The 24,294-nt window shown below is 44.2% G+C and overlaps 1 long non-coding RNA gene across 3 annotated transcripts in view; it reads left to right on the top strand.

Moving 5' to 3' along the window:
- LOC112663467 (uncharacterized) overlaps nt 1-23,371 on the top strand; it is a 40,584-nt gene extending 17,213 nt beyond the window's left edge. For 2 of the 3 annotated variants that reach the window (XR_007403514.1, XR_007403515.1), the window contains exons 2-5: nt 5,339-5,547; nt 16,171-16,244; nt 19,977-20,183; nt 22,708-23,371. This is a non-coding gene — a long non-coding RNA (uncharacterized LOC112663467). Of the gene's footprint in view, nt 1-211; nt 5,548-16,170; nt 16,245-19,976; nt 20,184-22,707 lie in introns of those variants that run through there. The other variant, XR_003139249.3, reaches the window with a different exon arrangement.
- Nucleotides 23,372-24,294: the final 923 nt, after the last annotated feature.

Raw genomic sequence — 24,294 nt, 5'->3', positions numbered from 1 at the left:
TGATAATCATGTGGGGTTTTCCCCCTTCCTTCTGTTAATGTAGTATGCTGATTGCTTTTCATATTATTGAACCATCCTTACACTTCAGAAATAAATCCTATATAGTCATAGTATAAACTAAACCTATAATATGCTGTTGGATTCTGTTTATTAATATTCTGCTGAAAGTTTTTGCATTAATATTCAATATTGGTTTGTAGTGTTCTTTTCTTGTGTTTTTGGTATCAGAATAATTCTGGCCTCATAGAATTAATTTGAAAATGTTTCCTCTTTTTCCAATTTTTTGGAAAAGCTTGAGGAAGATTAATGTTAATGCTTCTTTCAGTGTTTGGTAGAATCAACCAATGAAGCCATCTGGCCCTGTGCTTTTCTTTGTTGAAAGGTGTTTGGTTATTAATCCAGTCTCCTTTCTAGTTATGGTTTCTGTTCAGATTTTCTGTTTCTTCATGATTCAGAAGAAACAGATTTTGTGTTTCAGAAATTTGTCCATTAAATAAAAATTTTAAAGAGGTAATCAATGGTATAATTGGTGAGAAATTTTGCTTGCACTCTTATCCTCATCTATTCAGCTCCTCCCTCCACAGGTAACCAAGATATTCATTTGTTGGGTAGCCTTCTAGTGTTTAATATACTATTACTATAAACTAAAGATATACCCATTTTCCCTCTTCCCTAACATAAAAGGTTTTTTTTAATTGTTGTTTTTACTTAAGAATGTATTATAATGCTCTCTCTATTGTGAGCTTCTGCTGTGTGAATGAACTGTACTTTATTATTGAATGAAATGTCTCTGGATTTAGAATTTTTTAAAGAAATTTATTTACTTATTTTAGAGAGAGAGCCGGATGAGGGGGCAGAGGGAGAAGGAGAGAGAGAATCTCAAGCAGACTCCCCACTGAGCAAGGAGCCTTATTCGGGGCTTGATCCCATGACCCTGAGATCATGGCCTGAAACTAAGAGTTGGATGCTTAACAAACTGAGCCACCCAGGCATCCTTGATTTAGAATTTTTAAATGACAGAACTGCTACCTCAGCATTTTAAAGATATGTCATTATTTCCTGGCATATGGTGTTGCTGAAAAAAAAAAAAAATCAGGGATCCTGAGCCAGGTGCTTTGCCTAACATTGTTAATTTTTTTTCATGCATTATACAAACCCCATTTTATAAATTAGGAGGACCAAGATTTAGAAAGCTCAGCAGGTTTGTTCACAGTCATACAGCCAGTAATCCTGATTGCTCATTACTTTTCAGGTAATCTCTTTTATTTCTGGTTGTTTTTCTTTGTTTTTGATGTTTTTCATTTTCCTCGCAAATTGTTTAGGTGTGCATTTATTTTTATTTATCCTGGCTAGGAATCTTATATACATTTTCTGAGAACTGAATATTTATATCTTTCTTCAATTTTGGAAATTTCAAATCTATTATCTTTTTAAAAAATTATCAGTGTATCCCCATTTTTCTCTCCTCTCAATTTCCACCTTTTGGAGCTTTAATTAAATAAAGGCTGATATATTGAAAAGTCAAAAAAAATGTATATTGGATTCCTGGTGATTGGAATGACCTTTAGAATTGTGCATTGTGGCAGCCTGATTTTATATCTGCTGGATTTTCTCAATCTAGTTGTCATATTTCCTATCTGTTCATTTGTATTTGCCATCTGTTCTCTGTGATATAATCAATGTACTCTATGGTCTGTCTTCCATCACTAATTTTCTCAGCATCTCTAATGTTCTGTATATTCTTTATTTTACTGACTGCATTTTCTTTTGGTTCTTTTGCAAATTTGTCTTCTTTTGCTGTACTTTTCTCTGCTTTCTCTATGGATCTTATTACTTCCTTCCTCCATTCTTAAAACTCTGTAGTTATTTTAAACATACTTATTTTGTTGTCTCTTCTAGATTGATCTACCAAGTCCAACACCTGAAGTGCTAACTCTTTTCTTTATGGAACCCAATGACCCTCTCCAGTGGTATTTATTTACTCACATAGTTTATCATTTTTCTTCTTTTGGTGTTGTGAGCTTATCTTCAGCAGAAGGCCCATGTCCTCTGGATTTTGGAAGAGCCTATAAATAAATGTTTTGTTTTAGTTTGTGCTTCTAGGGCTTTCACTAGTTCTACACAAGTTTTATGCTAATTCCTTGAGTAGGATTTTCATATAACACAAGAGGTATAAATTCAAATACCATACCTATGTTTTCTATAGGCTGGGAGAGTTTATATGTCAAGTGCACCTTTTTTTCTTCAGCTATGACCTTGGCACATGGCAGACTTCTTTGATCTGTTTTTTTTTTTTTTAATTTATTCATGAGACACACACACACACACACACACACACACACACACACACACAGAGGCAGAGACACAGGCAGAGGGAGAAGCAGGCTCCATTCAGGGAGCCTGACATGGGACTCGATCCCGGGACTCCAGGATAACACCCTGGGCCGAAGGCAGACGCTAAACCACTGAGCCACCAAGGGATCCCCTGTTTTTGTATTTTTATACAAATAATTGTATTTTTCTACAATGGATAAACTCTTGAAAATTTTCATGAAAATCAGTCATCCTTTAAAACCCATGGTAGATGTTTTCAAAAACTAAATAATCACCTTCTAAATGATCCAACAAGTAAGGTGTTATTTTAAATTTAATTTGATATTGTCCGTTTACCTAAGAGGGAAAGTGATTGGCCTATCTTCCTGGACCCCTCTGGACCCACACCACCTACCCTCAAACAGCAAGTTCAGCAAAAGTTTGAATGTTCCAGTGACTCTCACTTATGGCATGGTAGATGTTCTCAAAAAGTTAATAATCACCTTCTAAATGATCCAACAAGTAGGGTGTTATTTTAAATTTAATTTGATATTGCCCGTTTACCTAAGAGGGAAAGTGATTGGCCTATCTTCCTGGGCCCCTCTGGACCCACACCACCTACCCTCAAACAGCAAGTTTAGCAAAAGTTTGAATGCTCCAGTGACTCCCCTGTCATTAAAACTTACTGCAAGGGGCAGCCTGGGTGGCTCAGCGGTTTAACGCCGCCTTCAGCCCAGGGCCTGATCCTAGAGACCCGGATCGAGTACCACGTCGGGCTTCCTGCATGGAGCCTGCTTCTCCCTCTGCCTGTGTCTCTGCCTCTCTCACTCTCTTTCTCTGTGTTCTCATGAATAAATAAATAAAATCTTTTAAAAAAAATAAATAAAAACTCACTGCAAGAAAAAAAAAAAACGAGCTAAGGTTTTGGATTTGCATATGAATTCAGAGATAGCTTGGGAGTTTGAGATTTTCTAACTGTGGGTTCCCTGAGCCTTCTTTTTGGTGGGACTGACAGCTTCTTGTGAAAAGTTAAGATGCCTCTGTTTTGGGTGTGGCTCCCAAATTTGCGTCTGTAAGTAGTGGTGACTCATTTGTTGGGCTCACTTAATATAAAGTGGTGGGAAGTTGTGGGAAGTGAGCTACTTACCAGGAGAAAAATATAGTACTTTGGGGGTTTCTAATGGCTTTCCTGAGACAAGGTGTCTGCTGCGCTGAACCGGCATTAGCACTTTGCATGGGTGTGTTCTGTGTCCGACAGAAGACCTGGAGCTGGTATCATCTGGTGACTTCCACTAGAAAGGAAGCTCACACTGACTGAACACCCATGTGTGGGATCCTGAGCCAGATGCTTTACATGCATTATTTTTATTTATTTTTTTAATGTTCATACAAACCTCATTTTGTAAATAAGGGGACAAAGGTTTAAAAAGTCTGACCGGCTTATTCACAATCACAAAGGCAGCAAGTGGGTAATCAAGCTGGAATTCTAAAATTCATTCTCCTGAATCCACCGGACCTGGAAGGATGTTCAGTAAACTCATAAATTTAATTCACTGCTGGGAAAGTATGTGAAGGGCTTAAATTAGCAACTGTACCTCCTTAAGAAAAATTAAAGAGAACTTGTGTGCGGTGAAGGGAATTTTTTTCTAGCAAAACTTTTTTATCACTTTGTCTGTACTTCCTGTGTCTGATGCTCTGTCTTCCTGGGGAGACTGGGCCCAGCATGAATATTCTCGTGCTCCATGAATCTTACTCGTCTCTATTAAATTCTCGCAGTCCTTGTACAAGGCTGAATTCTGATGTCCAGGATGAGCCCAACAGACGTCAAACTGTCATTTTATGAGCGAGAGCCTCTGAGCTAACTCCCGTGAGCCGTGACTCACTGGGCTTCTAATTATAACTTGTCCTGGCTCCTCAGATAATGGGATTGTCTCAATAGTTTCCAGGGACAGATTAGATCAATCCTGTATTTTGTTGAGTCTTGAGTCTTCAGCCAACTCATATTGTTCTTTGTGTAAATAGAGGAGAGACTGACATGCAGCCCAGAGTTTGAGTGGTCCCTCTCAAGAGTTCACAATAACGTGACAATACCTCTTAGCTGGTGTGGCCAGGGTTCAGATGTCAGTGGTAGAGTTTGTTAGTTCTGCTTTAGGTTTCAGCCCTAGTGTGTAGAAGTCCTAAAAGAGCTTTGGCACCACGAGGACATGGATACCCCGTGGCCGTGACGGTGGTAAGTAAAGAGACTTTAAACCCCACAGAACCAGCAATTCGGGGAACACCATAGGCAACAGCCATGGAGGAAAGAAAGGGCAGACCTGGGGCACCTGGGTGGCTCAGTAGTTGAGCAGCTGCCTTTGGCTTAGGGCGTGATCCCGGGGTCCAGGATTGAGTCCCTCATCAGGCTCTCCTGCAAGGAGCCTGCTTCTCCCTCTGCCTGTGTCTCTGCTTCTCTCTGTGTGTCTCTCGTGAATAAATAAATAAAATCTTAAAAAAGAAAAAAAAAGAAAAAGAAAAGAAAGGGCAGAGCCACAACAGGAGAGATAAGATGTCATCTGACCTATGGAAACTGACAAAAGCCCCATCAATATTTGTAGAGCAGCTCTTGGTGACCCTTGGGAGTAACTGGGGAGAACACAAGGACCTCTGGAACTCAGGCTGCACTGACACACAATGCTGAGACTGGAAGGGACCTGAGAGGCCCTCCACTTAATTGTCCTGCTTGATGGACCAACCACAGCTCAGAGAGGCTCAACAACTTCCCAACATTCACAGCTAGCTAGAACCCATTACTTTTCAACCCCTCCCCACCCAATTAATATCTTCAATGCTCGACAAATATCCCAAGTTTTTCCTCCAAAATGAAAAGATTTTCTTGTGTTTACAATTCAGTCGACTAAAATGGAGGGAGCATTTTTGGGCCACGTAAGAAGATATGGACAGGATAATTCAGTGGTATGTTTCCAACTGTAGGAGCTTCAGAACAGGACACCATGCCTAAAGCTCTGTATCTCTACTGTCCACACAGAAATCTTCGTAGCACAATTGGAACTGAGGAGTTGGAGGATGGATCCCTTTCTGTCCTACCTATTGCCACTACTTGACCTCTGCACTGCAGTTGCCTTATCAACACCAACGGAATCACTCCCTGAGACAGCCTGGGACACGCTGCGAGTGAGGAGGAACCAGAAGAAGGGTAGAGGGACCTGGGAACAAGTCTCAGCCTGAGACAGACTTGTAAGAGTCCAAGACCATATGCTGAGTATAGAGGGCCAAAGTGGCACCTGGAGAGCAGGGCAGAGATAGGGTTTGAGAGAGAATAGAAACAACCAAGGGAGGAGGGTGTCACCCTAGAAGAGCAGAGAGATTCCCTTTCTGGTGTCAACCTTCATCAGCTAGAGTTTCCAGAGCCACAGATTAGGGACCAAGTTTGGTAGGATGGTTCTGTGACAGGCCAGTGGCATCTGCTCTGGACAACAAAGGAAGAGTAAATTCTGTGTATTTGCAGTGTATGGTAGCATTGCCAAATGGTTAAGAGTGCAAGCTCTGCAGACCTCGTCATTACCCCCTCATTACCGGTGACCTTGGACAAGTCATTTACCACTTTGTTGTCTCATTTTCCTAATTTGTAAAATAGGACAAAACCCCATGCATATGTTGCATATGTTGTGAACATCATATGCAATAATGGAGGAACATGGTCTAGAACAATGCCTAAGGCAGTCAGAGCTAAATAAGTGTTGACTATAATTGCAATGCTATCCCTGATCTCAAACTATCACCATGAATAGTGTTGGGGGATCTGCCATATGTAAGGACGAAGATCACATTTAAAAGGAAAAAAAAAAATAATAATATGAAAACAGAAGGGAAAGGAAACCTTGAGACAATTAACTCTAGGAAACAAACAGTGTTGCTGAAGGGGAGGGGGGCAAGGGGATGGAGTAACTGGGTGATGGGCATTAAGGAGAGCACGTGATGGGATGAGCACTGGGTGTTGTCTGCAACTGATGAATCACTGACCTCTACCTCTGAAACTAATGATACAGCGTACGTTAAATTGAATTTAAATTTTAAAAATTTATAAAAAAATAAATAAAAGGCCACAGCAAACAGGGTGTTAATGGACAACTTTTCTCTCTCTTTTTTTTCTTCTTAAGGTATTTTGAATCTAGAGTATTTAAAACAAAACTTAAAAGTATGTTTTGAACTGAAGGCTTTGTGTGTGGGGGGGGCAGGAATGCTCTCAAAACAAGGTGGATTTCATAAAAACAACCTCCACCTAATCCACATTGGTGCTAAGTATGGACTTTTGTTTAAACCACTGGTGCTGCTTAATTAGCTTACTCTGTGGTTATTTAAGCAACAAACTTTTGAAAATCTTCCCCCTTCCTGGAAGTGGGGAGTTGGGGGGATGGGAGTGAAGAGGCTTTAACCAAGCAGGCTTGGACCTCGGGTTGTGTAAGACTTCGCCGTGTACAAAGCAAATAGGGGTTGGAGCTGACTTGACCTCTTCCCTAAATTCCACTTGGTGGCCCCAAGGCCTGGCAGCTCACGAGTCCACCACTCACTTCCAGGTCTGTCAACCAGAGGCTGTTTGTTCGCTCACACCCCACGTACTTCAGTCCAGGTGGGGAGGAAATGTCCTCTCGTTCTTTCCTGGCCCTTTACGACGTGTGCTTTCTCGCTAACCAAACTCTCTCCCTCTCTCTCTCATCCCTTCTTATCTCAGCTTGGATTCCGGGGCCACCATTACAATCAGGCTCTTGCAAATCCCCATGTCCCCACCCCACCCCAGGCCTTCTTCATCTGGCAAAAGCCCAAGTCCTCAATGGATCCAACGTTCGACCTCCTGCCTTCTCTGCACTTCCATCGGAACAACCAGACACTGCAGGGGAAGAGCAAGGAGTAAGTTCACTGGGGTCACTTAAAATTCATGATCTAAAGTCTCAAAGCAAGCCTACCACTTTTCTCTAGAAGTCTAGCCTTCGTAGTTCCCAGGTGACCGTTTTGTACTCGAAAGACACTCTCTTCCTTTACTTTTCCCTGGGGGTCCTTTCTGGCCCTACTTCACTAGAAAATTAAAATGGCCAGACATGGGCTACCTGCATTCCTCTAACAAAAAAACCTACAAACCTGTCTACACGGCGTCCACCTGCTGTCTCCCATCTCACCCAAGACCACTCTCTCCTGCCTCCTCTCATCCTCACAAGGACTTTGGTGCGTTACCTATGGCCTTCCCTCCTGCATTGCCAGTGTTTCACCTTCTATCATGTTATTCCCATCAGTATATAAATAGAATGTAATAGTGTTTATCTTAAAAAACAATGTAATAAGGGCACCTGGGTGGTTCAGTGGTTGAGCATCTGCCTTTGGCTCAGGTCGTGATCCTGGGGTCCCAGTATCGAGTCCTGCATCGGGCTCCCTCCAGGGACCCTGCTTCTCCCTCTGCCTGTGTCTCTGCCTCTCTCTCTGTGACTCTCATGAATAAATAAAATCTTAAAATATATATATATATATCAGGCCCCCTGCCAGTTCTGCTCTTCTTAGCCAAAATTCCCCAAAAGTTCCCAATACTCTATTGCATGTCTTCTCCCCCTTAAGCTTCAATTCAGTCCAGGCTGGCTTCCATTCCCACTTCTTAACTGAAGTCATTTTTGTCAACGTCACTGTTGGTTCGTAACATCCTGGGAATTTCCCTGGTTTATTTTTTATTTTTTTAAACGAATTTCTTTTTAAAAGATTTTATTTTTTTTTTTCATGAGAGACAGAGAGAGAGAGGCAGAGACACAGGCAGAGGGAGAAGCAGGCTCCATGCAAGGAGTCCAACATGGGACTTGATCCTAGGACTCCAGGATCAAACCCCGGGCTGACAGCAGATGCTAAACTGCTGAGCCACCCAGGGATCCCCAGCTTCCTGGGTTTAATCTGAAGCTAGCCCCCCCATGCAGAGGGCAGGAAGAGATCAAAGAAAGAGTGGGAACTGGCAGTTCTAAAAAGCAAAGAGGACGTACTGGGGCAGCAGCAAGATGAATGGATCCCTGCTGCCAAATCTTCTAAGTCTATAAAGAGGCTTTAGTTGGGTTCAGTCACCTCCTCAATACCGCACACATAGACCATTCTCGACACCACATCACAATCTTAAGCTGTGTCTTTGGAGCAGCCTCTGGGAGCAGGAAAGGCATGTGGAACCCATGTTCCATGTTCCACAGACAGGGAGGGAGGTGAGATGCCTCTGATTGCTTGGATCTGGCTCATGGGTGAATCGTGATCATGTCTCCTCAATTACCTTCCTCCATAGTCACCTATGACCTTGAAATTCAAGAGATGCTTTTCTATCCTCTTCTTAACCTGGTTGAGCACCCACTTCTGGAAATGCTCTCTTTCCTTGACTTTCCTCTCACCACTGTCTGACCCTTCTTAGTCTGCTTGGCTGGTTTCAGCTCATACCCCCAATATCCTAACAACAAGGTATCCAAGGTCAGCCCTGGACCTTTCCTATGTACAAACTCACCTCAAGGCTTTAAAGGATGTCTATGTTGGTGGAGCCATCTCTATGCTGATGGCTCCCAAATTCCTATGTTCCACTTGAATGGTTAGCTTTCATGGGGTCTAGGCTGTAATAATATTATTATTAACAATAGTAACAACAACTAAAACCCGACTGTTGACCACATGGCAGTCCTGTTTGAAACGCTTTACATGGTGGAATCATTGACCTTCATCACATACCTTTCGAGTAGGTACATTGTAATCCTCATTTTGTCAATAGGAGGACAGTGACAGAATCCTTGTGTGTTTTGCAACCCACAGTTGGTAAATCTGGAATTTTAAACTATGCGATTGATTTTATCTACTAGATAGAAATTTTAATACCTAGCCATCTAACATGTTTTCATGTTATGTTGCTCAAGACAGAAATCTGAAAGCCATTTTTGGATTATTTCTTTCTCTCATGCTCTTCATTTAATCTCTTTGGAATTCTTTGGCGTTTCAGCTGACAAATGCATCTTAAATCCAATGACTTCTTTTCATTTCTCCTAGTCATCACCTAGGGTTTGTCTACATTGGTGCTTTTGATATTTGGGCCCAGATAATTGCTTGTTTGGGGGCTGTCATGTGCATTTTTAGGGTGTTCAGCAGTATCCCTGGCCTCTACCTATTAGATGCGGGCAGCATACCCCCACCCCCAGGCATGATCATCAAAAATGTCTCCAGACACAACTGCCAAGTGTCCCCCAGAGGGCTGAATTGACTCACTTAATCCAGGTTCTCATCCTTTCCTCACTGAACTACAATAATCTCCTACCTGGACTTCTTGCTTCAAATTTTATGTGTATTCTTATTTTGTTGCCCATAAAACAAACACAGTGGAATCAAGATCATCATTATTCTTGTCTAAAATGTCTTATTGCCTCCCTATTGAATTTGGAAAAACAAGTTTAAGAAAAACATATCAGATTGTTGGAAAGGCTTTGTGTGATCGAGCTTCTGTCCCATTCACCCGTCTCATCTCGTGTCATCTTCTCCGTGCCCCAGCCAGGCACACGTCTTTCCTGGACATCTCTCCAGTCTTTCCATCAGTGGAGCTTTCTACCAGCTTCTCTTCCCTCTGCCAGTCGGCTGCTGTTCTCCTCACTTCTCGATGTGTCACACACATGCACACACACACACAGAGCACATGCCACACACATCCTACACATACTCCATGCACATATCCACACCACATACACACATACACATCAGACACATGCACACATTCAGAGCACACACCCCCCACACACTTTCTGTACACTGCTCCTACTCTATCGTGTGTTTCATAAAATTGGCTCCTCCTTGTCATCCTTCACATCTCTGCTCTAATGCCGCCTGCACAGAGAGACCTCTAGTTGCTCTATGCAAATATCTTCCCATTTGCCCCCCCCCCCATTATTGTCTACTGCTGCACAGCACTCTGCTTCTTATTTTATGTCACTCGTTGTAGATTTACATTTATTTGTATGTTTTCAACTCCCCTGTGAGACTGCAGGTCTCATAAAGGCACAAGCCATGTCAGTCTTGATTTACTGTAATATTCCTGATGCTTGATACTGGGCCTGACACAGAAAGACAACCAGTCACTCAGAGAGGCTGGTAAATGCATGTCACTTAGAATGGTTGAATAATTTCAAAGACTTCCTCAAAAACCCCTGATGATGGAGCACACTGCAATCTTGGGAATACTGATTGAGGGAGAGGTGTTTAGCCACAACCAAGAGATTAATCAGAGCTGACATGGTTTGTCTTGGAAAAAAAGGAAATCCTAGCTGGGCTACCATGGTGCATTCTCGAGCTGTGAACTAGTCTGTCCAGGTCAGCCTTATTATTTCTGGCCCCAGTTACCTACTACTGGCTGAGTCCTTGAGTAGCATGGTTTTCTCCCTTTCAGTTTGTGGTTAGTAACTTGGGGGAAGTACCCCATTATCGGTCCTGCTGGGCCCTGCAGCCAGGATGTTAGGAAACAGGAATTAAGTACAACTCCCTTGGAGCCATTTCAACAGCTGTGGTTTGTGAGGAAGTCCGCCTCTTCCAGAGCCAGCTTCAGGGTAGAGATGATGCACGGCAACGTTAGTGTTTTGTGCCTTCCTTCTTGGAGCACACTTAGAGCATCACCCATGGGGTGTGTGTGTGTGTGTTTGTGTGCGCACATGTACACTCAGGCACTTGAAAGTAGACTAGCAATATCTAAAGCTAGGAGAATCTTTAGGCAATATTTGGCCCAATTTCATTTAATAGAAGGAAATTGAGACCCTGAGAAATTTGACTTACCTAACATCACACAGCTAGTTAGTGAAAGAGCTGGATTCAAATAAAAGTCAGGTCTCCTACCATATCTAACTGTCCGGAAGTTTCATTTCAAAACATAACATTTGTGTGTGTGTGTGTGTGTGTGTGTGTGTTTGATTAAAGAGTAATATGTAGATGAAGATTCAGAACTGCCATTCCGATGGCAGTGGGTTTGGTTAACCGTTGGAAGAACCACTTCCTGCTTCCCTTCTAAGGATCAGCACTTGTCAGAGCCCATTGCCAGAAGAGACCTATCTCTGGGTGAAATCCCAGCCTTGTCCTCTGACCTCAACTCAACCCTTGCATCCCTACCCTGTTGGCTTCAGCCATAACTTATTAACAACCAGTAGGCCTGTGGGGTTCCTCCTGCAGCCCATTGTCCATGGTCTTGCTTTAGCCACCTGGTCAAGCCCTGCCATGACTCTAGGCCCCTTAACTGGCCTACTTCTTGCTTGCTCTGAATACATAAGAGCCATGCTCCATACCTATGGACCCAACCAACCCATCTCCGTTTTCATAAAACCTTGCCTATCAGCCCAGAGCACTGCCATCGACCCATCAACAGAATGCAAGAGCCCAGACAGCCTCCATATTTCTTGGTTAGCCTCCCTCTTTCCTGGAAACACTGAGAGGAGTGGCTACCACACAGGATCCTAACTGGTTCTTATTTTTCATTGACCTGTTTTACAATATATTAAAGTTTGTGAGCCACATCAAATTTTTATTGGAAGTGTCTGAGGGTATAATAGATATGAGCACAAACAATGTATTTACCAGAATTTGGCAGAAGAGACCAAATAATGTGAGAGAGAAATTGGGCTATACTCTGTGGCCCAAAGTGGGCCTTTTAATTAAGAGTTTTGTGGGTTTTTAAAAAGATTTTACTTATTTATTTATTCCTGAGAGACACAGAGAGAGGCAGAGACACAGGCAGAGGGAGAAGCAGGCTCCCCACAGGAAGCCTAATGTGGGACTTGATCCCAGGACCCCAGGATCACGACCTGAGCCAAAGGCAGATGCTCAACCACTAAGTCACCCAGGCGTCCCAAGCTAAGGGTTTTTCTTATGTATAAGATCAGGTTCTTAAAAGATCTGATTGGAGAGAGAACTGAACAAGAAGTGACTATAGATTTGGCTTTTTCAGAGGAGACTGAAATATGTGGTATATGCCAACTAATTTTTTTTTTTGGCTGTCCACCTTCCTACTCCCTTTTGGGGGGGGATTTCCCCCACCCCAATGTGTTTTGTGTTAGAACCCAGTGCCCTACCTCCTCCTATAGAAGCTGGAAGAGGAAGCTTCTGAGTTCTGGCAGCGTGGGCTTGTAACCTCCACTTACCCAATCAGATGCTCCTCCACAGGTCATGGAGTCTTCTTGGTCATGGCATGGGCTGCAGGGACTCACAGAAATACATTTATCAGCAGAAATGACAGGGACAACAGGAGGTGATAGCTACACCAGGGGTAGTATCAAGAGCATGTCTTGAATGAGTTCTTTATAAGACATGATCTCGATGGTGCTTATTGTTCCCTTATCCCCAGAGCTGCTCTAGTTGTTGCATTTCCCCAAGCCTCACTCTCCCGCCTTCCCGTTTATTCTGCGAATGTCCCTAAACCCTTCCAACGAATGTCCTTTCTGCTTCAGCTAATCCAGCATTGATTTCTGTTGCTTATGCTCAAGGATTCTGGATCATACAACATATGAGGGGCGAATTAACCCTCAATTCTCAATGGCACTGGTAAGTCGCCAGCTTTAGAAAAAAATTAAAAACAAACAACAAAAACCAGAGAAGTGCCTGTATAATCTTCGTTTTCCAAGGAGATGAGAGGAGTTGTGGGCACCAATGGCTGTTTATTCTCAGATCTGCATGACCACAAAGATAAAGTTAATTGAATAAGTGAGCGCATGAATGAGTGAAATCATTCTTTGGAGCAATTTAGCTCATCTTTGAGATTCCTGCCCAGGTGGGGAACTGGAGTTCGAGATGACTGTACCAACTACTCTGAATTTTATGATACCATTTACCTAAGAGCCTCCGAGTCTTCCTTGACATCATGAATGCTGTTTGGTCACTGTCTTGAGATGCAGAAGAGAACTGGATTCTGGGAGTCCTGACTCCTTGAGCTCTGCTTCCTTCACATGTTCTGGAGGAATGGCATCAGAAAAGGGAACAGAGGCAGCCACAGAGTCCTGGCTGAGAGCCCTGTTTGGGAGGTAGATGAAGGCAGAAGAGAGATTGATTTGCCTCTGGTTACTTGAATCACTGTGACTACCTAGCACTGGGCTTATGTCATATTTTCGGATCAACCCTGAAGCAGGCTTCTGTGTTACTGGGAAACCTCTGAGTTGGATGCTAATTCCCAAATATGATTGAACATGTCATGGAAGGAACACTGGATGATCTGCAGGGCACCATCTGGAGGCCCTGTGAAATGCAAGTTCTTCTTTGAGACCTGGTGACCAGGTGAGCAGACCCCTTGCAGGGACCCTGTCCCAACGGCAGTCCCCCTAGCATCACTTCAGGGGCAACACCCTATTTTATTCACAGGAGACATTTTACACACCCTCCTTTTTGTGTGTGTTGGTTTGGTGTTGTTCTTTTTCAGTGATCTGATAATGAGCATGCGTTTCTAAGTGTTCTAGGTGACATTTTTCTCTAAAATCTAAGCCAAGACAAGCAGGAGTTCCAAAGAACAAGAAGGCACTTCCTCTTCTGGAAAATGAAGGTGTGGTGGACTAAAGAATTCTTCAATAAATTCCTCCAGGAAGGCTGGGGCAGAGCTGTTCATTAGCTTCGAGGGGTTTTAAAGGCACGGCCTGCTTGTTACACATGCTGCCCCCTGCTTCCCAAACAAAAAGCTCTGAACACTTGGTAGAGGTGAAACCTGAGGGCTTGTGGGATCAGTGTTGGAAATCAGTAGGGAACAGGCTTGATCTTGACAGTAAGGGTGTGGGGGAGCATCCTTAACTAATTCTGAGTCACCAGGAGACCAGTTTTCTGGCAGGGGGGAGGATTGAAAGAGGTAGGAACACCCAGTTCAAGCTGCTTCAACTTGGGAACATTTAAAAGAGCAATCTGATGGATTTTGCTGTATAGCATCATTCTCCTTTCGGACACGCAGCCCTCAGATCAGTGTCTTATAAAGGAGTTGTCTTGCATGGATCTGATCAAGGGACAAATATACTTGTATTTCACATAAAAAATTGAGAACTTTCATCTTCAACTACTCACATTTAAATCTCTTGCTATTTCTCACTGGAGCTGAGAGAACAAGAGTAAAATTCATGTAGCTACCCACTTCAGTGAAAATCATGGCTAATCTTTAGGTTACTCTGTTCCTGCCCAGGTGGGGACACTAAGATGGAACTTACTGGGGTACCATCCTGTCTTCACAGTGCCATATTCTCTAAGGATCTCTGAGTCTTATTTTAACTGCAGAAGCATGTTTTCCTCTGTGGACCAAAAGTCTGAGATACAGAGAAGGATAGATTCTGAAGGGTCCTAGTTCCTTAAGCTCTGCTTTCTTCAAACTTTTGGGAGGATAGTCATCAGAGGAGGGATGGGGAGTGAGAGGGTGTTGGGAAGATGAGCAGGGAATCCCCCATTAGGAGTCTGTTTATGAACGTGGTGGCCCAGACCCATGGAGATCTGGGTAGAGACAAGGGTGAAATAAGACTGTGTTTTGGAAACTGTGGTGAGAAGGAGGCAATGAGTCAGTGCTTACTATCCCCAGAAAGTGATATTGCTCACTGGGGAGGCTTTGGGGCAAAGCCTGTACATGTATCTGGAGGTGGGGCTGGAAAAGCAGATTGGCATCCAGGAATTTGGAGGGAAAGGCGTGGTGGTGGGGAGAGACTGTGAATGAACAAAACGTGTGTGTGTGAGGGGGAGACCCATTGGGGAAATAATACTGAAAATGGGTCCCCAAGGTGGAAAGAGCTGTCAAAACAGAAGCAGAACTGTTGCGTTGTACTGATAGTGAAGGGAGATTTGCAGGTTGTGTGGGAAATCCACAGGCACTTACTTCATTTTCTTTGTGCTTCTAATTTTAATTTCTTTTCAATCCAACATGTGTGGAATAATTGTGGTTTAGAGCAATGTAGTCTTGGGAACCTTAGGGCTATACTTAATGTCCAAGTTTAGGGTTTAGCCAAACATAGCATACCTGGAAACTGTCCTTTATTTATCGGTAGCTAAAATAGAAGCTGAGTCCCAGAAGTGACACAAACACATCTGGTGCCTGTCTCAGGCCTCCTTAGACCCTGGGGTGTTGATGAACTTTGCCCTTGCCTGCTTAGGCCTTGCAATCTCCTCTCCGTTGATATCCAGGGATGCTGCCCTGGTCCGTCTCACACTGGTCCTTCTCTAGTTGTTGTCCCAGTTATCAGTGACTGCATGTCTATGATTGACTTTCAGAGCTGAGCTAGAGGCATTCCAGCAGCTCCATTCGCTGTTCTAAACATGGGTAACTGAAGAGAGCTCAGTTTCGAAATATCCACTTAAATTGTATTTCATCTGTGCTCAAAGGGAAGAGGGAGGAAGAATCAGTCTGGTTTGGAAAAAGACACGTACCCTTTTCCCACCGTGTAGTAATCAACTATTGTCACTATGTACTCTATTCCAGGCCCTAGCCGTGGAACAGAGGAGGGAGTAGGCCAGGATGGAGGGTACCACTCAGTATCTCAGTGTCTCAGAGGCCATTAAAAATAGTGGAGTGGATTTACATCTGTAAGCAGTGGTAGGTCATCCCTCATTTCCCACACATTCTTGCTCTTATAGACAAGACTGAGAATGCTCCAGTGTAAGGTGTGTGTGCATCATGGGAAATGAAAATGATCCCTTGGGTGCAAAAAGAAAATACTAGAGTCTCTATTATATTTATTTAAAATTTTCTGCTTTTGTGTGCCTGTACACAACGCACACTGTGCATTATACATTATTATATTGGTAAATTTATTATTTATCTATCTATCTATCTATCTATCTATCTATCTATCATCTGTCTATCATCTCTCTATGTCATCTGTCATCCAGCTGTCCATCCTCCCCGGAGAAACCTTGAGCAGCATTTTGGAAGCACACATCCATTCCTGGGAGATTCTATTTCAGTAAGTTTCAGGGGAGGCCGTGGAAACTGTAGTTATCTGACTCATTCATTTTCCTCAAGCAACCTTTCTTAAATGTAACCTTACACAAAATCCTAACATGTACACCAGATAGAGATGGGGCCACTCTTCCGAAGGAGGCTGGAGGCAAGGGTAAAGGATGGCCTAGCCTTCCTTTTATTCCATCTGCCCTCTGCTCTCCTTGGTCTACACAAACTCTAACCGGGAAACCACCAGGGCAGCTCCTGAAAAATGAATCTTTGGGGGTTAACTGTTCCATGTTTGAAGCTGCACTAACAGAACATGCCCCCCACAACATGCCCCACTTCTCAGGTTTGATGTGTTAGACGGTTCCCCCCAGCTGGAGCCCTCTCCGTCTGTTCTTCGGGCCACGTGCTCAACGCCCTCTCAGAGCCGGGGCCCAGCGAAGGCACTGACACACAGACTCGACCCCCTCCTGAAATGCCTTCTCTAGGCCACTTCCCACCATCCCATGACTGTTTTGCTTTCTTAGCACAGGGACGTCCCCCCCCCCCCCCCCAAGCAGTCAGTGCTCGCGGACTCACGAGTGTTCACGTCCGTTGCAGAGGATGAGCAGATTGCTGCTGCAAGCACCTCTCTGGTCTTATTTCACATTTGCAGTGAGCTCCCTCGGCATAAGGAGACTCTGCTTAAACAACATGCAGCCCCATATCCTCGGGGCACCTCACCTTTTAGCTGATTCAATTATGCTTACGTACGGTTATAATTTCCTTTCTGATTTTGCTGGTTTAGAGATGGCCTATTTTCCAAGGGCAGTTCACACTGTCATTTATAGAGTTATGCATAACTGTGAGGGGCAAAACTGCCTCACAGAATTAGGGGGAAGGTGGGGTGTCGCAGATACAGATACACAACCCAGATCCCCCTTCAAGGAAGGGCTCACAGCCCAGCTACTGGGACGGTAGCTAGCTCACAGTCTCCTCTGTGAGCAACCTTTGAGCCAAAGCCACACTCTGTTCTGAGTGGCCCCAGTCAGTAAAGGAACAGGGCCATGGAATAGCGACTTGGCCATTTCTGCCTGATGAGGACTTGGATCCAACTGGTGATCTTGCTCTAGAGCAACCTTTTGGGCCAACAGAGACAGTATCCCCATAAGGTGTCTTCCTCATGACCATTCCTGCTTCCTCACATTTCTTCCTATGTGCTACTCCCCCCACCCCCATCCCAAACCTTTTGCCCCCTAATTCTATCTTAGCATCTTCTTCCCAGAGAACTAGAGACGGGGGCGGGGGGGGGGGGCAGGGCAGCGAATGAGAACCAAATACAGATTGCAGCATTCTCTTAGATTCCTTAAGTCTACAGCTCCCAGCCCCTGGGTGTGAATGGCCCTGGGGGAACCTCAGAGTTATTGCCAGGGGTCTGCAAGTATACACATGTGCCTGTGGCCTGAATATATATGTTTATATATTTTGAATAATATATGTGCTATTTTTGAAATATATGAATAACAATTCACTAAAACTTACTTTTTACAATAGTGCATTTTTAGATCACTGGACACTAAGTTACACACACACACACACACATCAAGGGAAAGTTTTTGCACTGCAGAGGAGTCCTCGCTTAAAAGGCTGAGAAATACTGTTTAAGATGATGTGGCCCTCTTAACTGGGACTTTCCCATTTAACTTCTAAATAAATCTTGAGAAAAATCTGCTTGCTGCTCCAGTTAAGCAGCTCTGGTTTGACAAATAGTGCTAGCCGAGGGTACTAGAATGGCCAGTTTGAAAGGAGAATGGGATACTGTGTCCTTTTGGTACAATCTCCAGCCTCCTCAAAATGTGCTTATGTACTGTCAACGCAGGATTTTGACCCTCATGCTTATTTATAGAAACAATCAGGTAAAAAGTATTTGGCTTGGGTGAAACATTTTTGTTTGTTTTGGGACAAATCAGCATGCCTTGACATTCAGTAGTTATCTTTAGAGAACAGGTACCACGCAACTTTGGATTGCCGTTTAGGTAAAATCTTACATCTCCAGAAGACCAGCCATCCTGTCCTACACAGAATATGGAGACTTATTCTAAGAAAAGAGAGTAGCTGAGTAATATTCCATTGTATACATAAACCACATCTTCTTTATCCATTCATCTTTCGTTGGACACCGAATATTACTCAGCTATTAGAAATGACAAATACCCACCATTTGCTTCAACGTGGATGGAACTGGAGGGTATTATGCTGAGTGAAGTAAGTCAGTCGGAGAAGGACAAACATTATATGTTCTCATTCATTTGGGGAATATAAATAATAGTGAAAGGGAATATAAGGGAAGGGAGAAGAAATGTGTGGGAAATATCAGAAAGGGAGACAGAACGTAAAGACTGCTAACTCTGGGAAACGAACTAGGGGTGGTAGAAGGGGAGGAGGGCGGGGGGTGGGAGTGAATGGGTGACGGGCACTGGGGGTTATTCTGTATGTTAGTAAATTGTACACCAATAAAAAATAAATTAAAAAAAAAGAAAAGAAAAGAGAGTAGCTTGTCCAAAGTCACGCAGGTAAGTGACACACATCTTTCTTTCTTTCTTTTTTTCTTTAAGATTTATTTATTTATTTGAGAGAGAGAGAGAGGGAGAGAGAAAGAGAGCACATGTGAGCAAGCAGGGGAAAGGCAGAGGGAGAGAGAAAATCCTGAAGCAGACTCTCCCCTGAGCATGGAGCCCACTATGGGGTTCCATCCCAGGGCCCTGAGATCATGAGCTGAGCCAAGATCAAGAGTCGGCCACTTAACCATCTGAGCCCCCCAGGTGCCCCAAAACACATCTCTCTTAACAGTAGACAGGAACCAAAGTATGGATTATGATTTGAAAGTGGTCAGGAGTTAGCAGCTGTAACAGTCAGGATATAATGGACCGTGTTGCTCTAACAAATCACACAAAGATGTTAGCAGATTAACATGAATGAAGCTTATTACTTTCACCCAAAATCCATTGTGGGTCTGGATGGTTCTCTGGGACATCACATGATACCTCAGGAATCCAGGTGCCTTTAGTCCTATGACACCTCTATTTCAACAAATGACTCACAGTTTCCATAACAGAGGGAGAACATGCTGGAAGGTCTCTCGCTGAGAAACAAATGCCTTAGTCCATACGTGCCACACATGCCGTCATCACATGACCCTGTCTAAAAGGACAGGATTGCTGCATAAAAGCAAGCATGAAAGAGCCCTGCTACACAACCTCCCAGAACACCAGAAAATTCCACTAGTTATTAGTAGAGGTAAATTTCAAAATATACCTGAGAAACCTGATTAAGTTACTATCACCTGGCAGCATATAAACCGTGAAATAGCTTATCAGCTTTGGTTTAGTCACTAGTACTTTGCAGGAGTGAACAGCCATAGGGGAAACACACTTTATGATCCCTTCTTATCAAAAACAGCATAGAGACTGGGCCAGGCAGGACAGACAGGCAGTGTGGAAGACACTGGAGAAGCCCTGGTTCTGGGGAGGAAGGATAGTTGGGGGCGATGACTGTCTGAAGAAGACTTTCCAAGAGAAGAACAGGCACTGAGAGACGCTAGAGCTGCCAATGACCAAGGTCTTTGCGCTCACCGGGTTGCCCTGTGTTGCCTGTGAGAGCAAAATACCTTTCCATTGTCTGTGGGTGTCATTTGAATGATATTAAGTCTTAGCAAAGCTTTGATCATATGTTATTCATAAGTTCTTGTCCGACCTGACTCCCTCCGTAGCCTCCGGACACCGCTTTGAAAAGAACATGTCGCTGACCGAGGCCACTGGGTTTCCTGCCACATTTGGATGTCTGTCGGGCTGTGCAGACCAACATGGCAGGGATACACACTGCAGAGGGAAGTCAAGTTTGGTTTCAGCATGAACTGATTAGATCCTTGACATTTTCCAGGCTACTCCTTCTGTTGGCCTGGCACCCACAGGCTGAGGTAAGCAGCCAAGGCTGGGGACTTTGTTAGCATTTTTGAGCTGAGTGTTTACTCAAGTCCTTGAAGCCATCTGGGATGGGCTTGGACATCTTCTCCTTTGAGTTCTTGCACCTTTTCACTCTGAGCTGAAAATAATTGTGAAGAGCCACTTCTGCCTGGTGGTGGGTATGGGATGTTTACTCTCAGACTAATGAGTGTTACAAATGGGGGTCAGATTAGAACAGAACAAAGCCTCTGGGTCTGGCCAGTTGATTGTAGTGGATTTTTTTTTTTCCTTTAAAAATGGGCCAACCAACATGTGGCTTTCTAGTCTGGAGGGTGACTTCAGAGTCAGACTGTTTGAGTCCCTAGGCTGACTCAACCACGTACCAATTATGTGGTTGTAGGCAGACTACTTAATCTTCCTGAGCCCCAGTTCCTTTACCATGAAAATGAGGACAATTGCATCTACTTGAATAAATTTGAAATCCACAGAGAGCATACATATGAACTGCTGTTGTTTCTGTTGTGCTGTAAAGAGATTCTGGGAGAGAGGTCTGATAAGTTGACACCTATGACCACCATTGTAACCGTCAGTGATAATATCCTATAGGATTGAATGTGACATTCCAGCACTTACTTCAGTTTCCATATCCATAAAATGAGACCACGGTTGCTGGCTTTTCCTATCTTAAGGGATTTTGAGGTGCATCGAGCGAAGTAAGAGATGCTTTGAAACCTAAATATATGCTATGGAGATGAGAGATCTTGTCCACGCTGTGCAAAGGAACAGCAGCAGTGGCCATGGTGGTGGTAGGGGGTCATTGCCCATCCCATGCCACCTATGTTGATGTTGCCCCTGCAGTTACTGTGACAGAGGAGCCAGATTCTGTTGAGATGGGTGAGGCTAGTTCTTTCTACACTACCTGTGACAGAACCCGGTGTTGTCGAGAGCACTGCTTTTTGACATCCAACACCTCTCTCATGGTGTCCAAGACACTTCTGCTAGAGGTGGTCAATCTCTGAGCTTAATGCCAGAGCCTGCTTTCCAGCTCAAGGACTATAGGATGAGCAAAGTCAGGTCCGACAGCAGCAATACGAGAAACGGGTCCTGGGCAGACCCTCACTCCCTCTCCTCTCTGAAGGGTCCTTTCGAGATGAGTCACCTGGCTGCCTGTGGTTAGGAAATAGTACGAAGCTTGCATTCGTAGAAAAAGGAAGGGGGAGAAAAATCACTGATGCTTTCATAAAACTGAGCATATCACAGCTCCTGTTTAAAGGTGGGGGGACTCACTTTCCCCTAAGTTGAAAGTATCTGGGCTGGGACATTGGCGTGGAGGAGGCGGAGAGAGAAGTAGACCTTCCATCCAGAGCCAGAGATATGCATATTTGCATATTGAAATATTTGAGGTTCTCATCTGAGGTAGAGTTCTTTAATTCCAAGCATAGAAAAACCTACTTTGGCTAATTTAATCAAAAAACAAATGAAAAGTTACACACACACACACACCTATCATACCACACACACACACATATTAGGCCACAGAGCAACTCATAGGGTCAAATAAAAAGCTGAAAGGTCTGGCTTTGTACAGGCCAGGAAGCTGGGAAGCAGGTCAGAGAAATGCATGGACTCCCCGTTGGCTGGAGGTCCCTTAGGTCACTTCACTCAGGATCTCTCTTCCCTGGGGAGAGTTCATTGGCCTCACTTGGTGACATGCCAACCACTTGACCAGCAGGAGGTGAGACACCTTGCCTCAGGCTTTGTTGGGAGGATGAACAGAATGCTGAGCACGCCGTAGAACAGATGTCTGCGACGGTCTCTGCGTTTCATCATCAGCCTCGGCGCTATAATTAGTTCCCTGAGGCTGCCTGGATTTGCGTTCGTCCAACTGGAGGCCACATGTTTCTGTTTCAGAGCATCCTTGATCCCATTCGCCAGTGTCAAAAGTGGGTCTCAATCTTCTCACCCAAGACAAGAGACCTGCCTTGCGTCTGGCCCAGCTAGGGAGCAGGTGCTTGGGCCTTCCCGCAGAGTGCTGCCCACCTTGCCGGGCGCTCTCCCTAAGAGCCCCTCGCTCTGGATCCTAGAAGCTTGGGCCTCGAGGCCCCTGGTTGCCCAGCCTAACCGTTGTTTAAACAGCGAACTAAAAATAAGTGTCCCCAGGACCGTTGTGTTGGCAACGACGGTTGGCCTGCCACCTCCCCACAAAGACACTTGTCATTTGGAGGTTTGGAAAAGGGAAACACTTAAGTGCTAGTTTATCAGCCAAAAGAGGCTACGACAGAAAAAAAAAAAAAAAAAAAAAAGACAAAAACCCACAACACCCGACCCACCCACAAACTTCTGGTCAGAGTTTCAACTTACGGGGGAAAGTTTAGCCTGTTATAAATTAAAGCCATAAAGATTGTGCTTTATTTACACATTTGTGGGGGTCTGGGGGCAGGGGAAAGGGGGATGATGGGAGACCACAGCAGCTGCCTTTTAGATGTTTCCAGGGAAATGTTAAGAGACCAAAAGTGTTTTTTGTTTTTTTTTTTAAAGTGTGAGAACACTTGCAAAAAGCAGAAGAACAAAACAGAAAAGTCTGCAACGATGTGCACCTTTCATATTTCGGTGTGTCTCCACTCCTGGCTATTACAGGAGGAAGAGCTTGGGGTCGATGGCACGGTGCCCACCTTGACCCCTTTCCAAGCCCGTCCTATATCTGCTCACACTTGGCAATGATGCCACAATAAAGTGAGTGTCACAGGGCAGCTAGCATGGTTTTCACGCGTGCTGTTCACTGGCCGCCTTTATGCACTTAATTGTAACGTGAGGCTTTCCCCAGGTTTTGGAAGGTCTTTGCCAGTGTCGTTTTAGTGGCTTTGTCATAGTTCATCAGATGGCTGACCCGTGACCTACGGAAGCAGGCCCCGTCACTGGACAGGAGGTATTACAAGGCCTGCTACGATGGACAGGACATCTTTGTGCATAAAGCAGAGCTCCGGCTGCCAAAGAGGAGTCCGGCCGGGCCACCTGGTGGGCGTGGTCTCCGGACTGTCCCCTCTCCCACTGTTAAAAAGCAGTTCTTAATTGAACAATGATCCATTTCGTGGGTGATTTCAACCCAACGTTTCTTCGCTCTTTCCCCTCTTCTCATGTCTCTCGAAGTTATTTCTCAGTTTGTTAACAAGCATACCGGAAAATTAAAAAGAGGACAAACTTTGTTTTAGGTACTTTTTTTGCTAATAGAAAAACAAGTGATGCGAGACTGTAAGAGCCAGGGTGAGATTTGTTTAAGAAAATCAGACAAGTCTAAACGTTGCCTCTAACCATATATTAAGTACTCTTGTATTTTCTCAAAATACATTTGACATTGCTATTGTTTTACACGTTTCCGTCAGGCACAAAGTAATTGTGTGCATGGCAATAGCAGTAAGAGCTCTGACTTTCAGGCAGAGAGAAGAATTTACAAGCCCATGTTCCTCTAAAAACAGCTGACCTTCCCCTCGTAGACGCTCCTGGGGGCCCAGATCATAATGTTAGTCCTCTTTCCTACTTCATTATAGCTAATCACCCACACACACATTCTTAGAGTATCTACTAGAACAATGATCAAAGCAGTAGCAAGAACTAGCGTTAACTGAGTGCTTACTGTATGCCGGGTGCCGGTCTGAGTCTTGGGTGGATGGATTGATAAGTTTAATCTTAGCAGAGGGAGCGTGTCTAATGCAGATTCAGTGGGACTTTCTGAGAAAGTGGCAGCCACGACCCCAAGTGCAGAGGAGCATGGCCTCTTCTCTCTGGCTGGGGGTTAGTTAGAGAGCAGGCCTCAAATCTAATAGAAAGCATCTTAAGCAAGAGACAAGATCAAATCCTTATCTTAAGAAGATCATACACATTTTCTACTTGGAGGTAGATTGCAGGTGAAGCAAGGTGTGTGCTCAGAAGGCGCTGCTGACGATGTTGAGGCAATGGATGGTGGTAGCCTGGACTCACGGGCTGCTGGTGGATATGGACAGAAGTGGATGGACTCGGGGTGCACTTTGGAGGCAAAATTGATAGAACTTGCTGGTAATTTGCAGAAAGGAGGTAGGATAAGGGAGTAATAGAGGCCGAGTGCTGGGTTTTTTATCTGAGCACCTAGCT

Source organism: Canis lupus, chromosome 18, assembly GCF_003254725.2.
Source record: "Canis lupus dingo isolate Sandy chromosome 18, ASM325472v2, whole genome shotgun sequence".
Lineage (NCBI taxonomy): Eukaryota > Metazoa > Chordata > Mammalia > Carnivora > Canidae > Canis > Canis lupus.
This window is presented reverse-complemented; position numbering and strand designations above follow the sequence as displayed.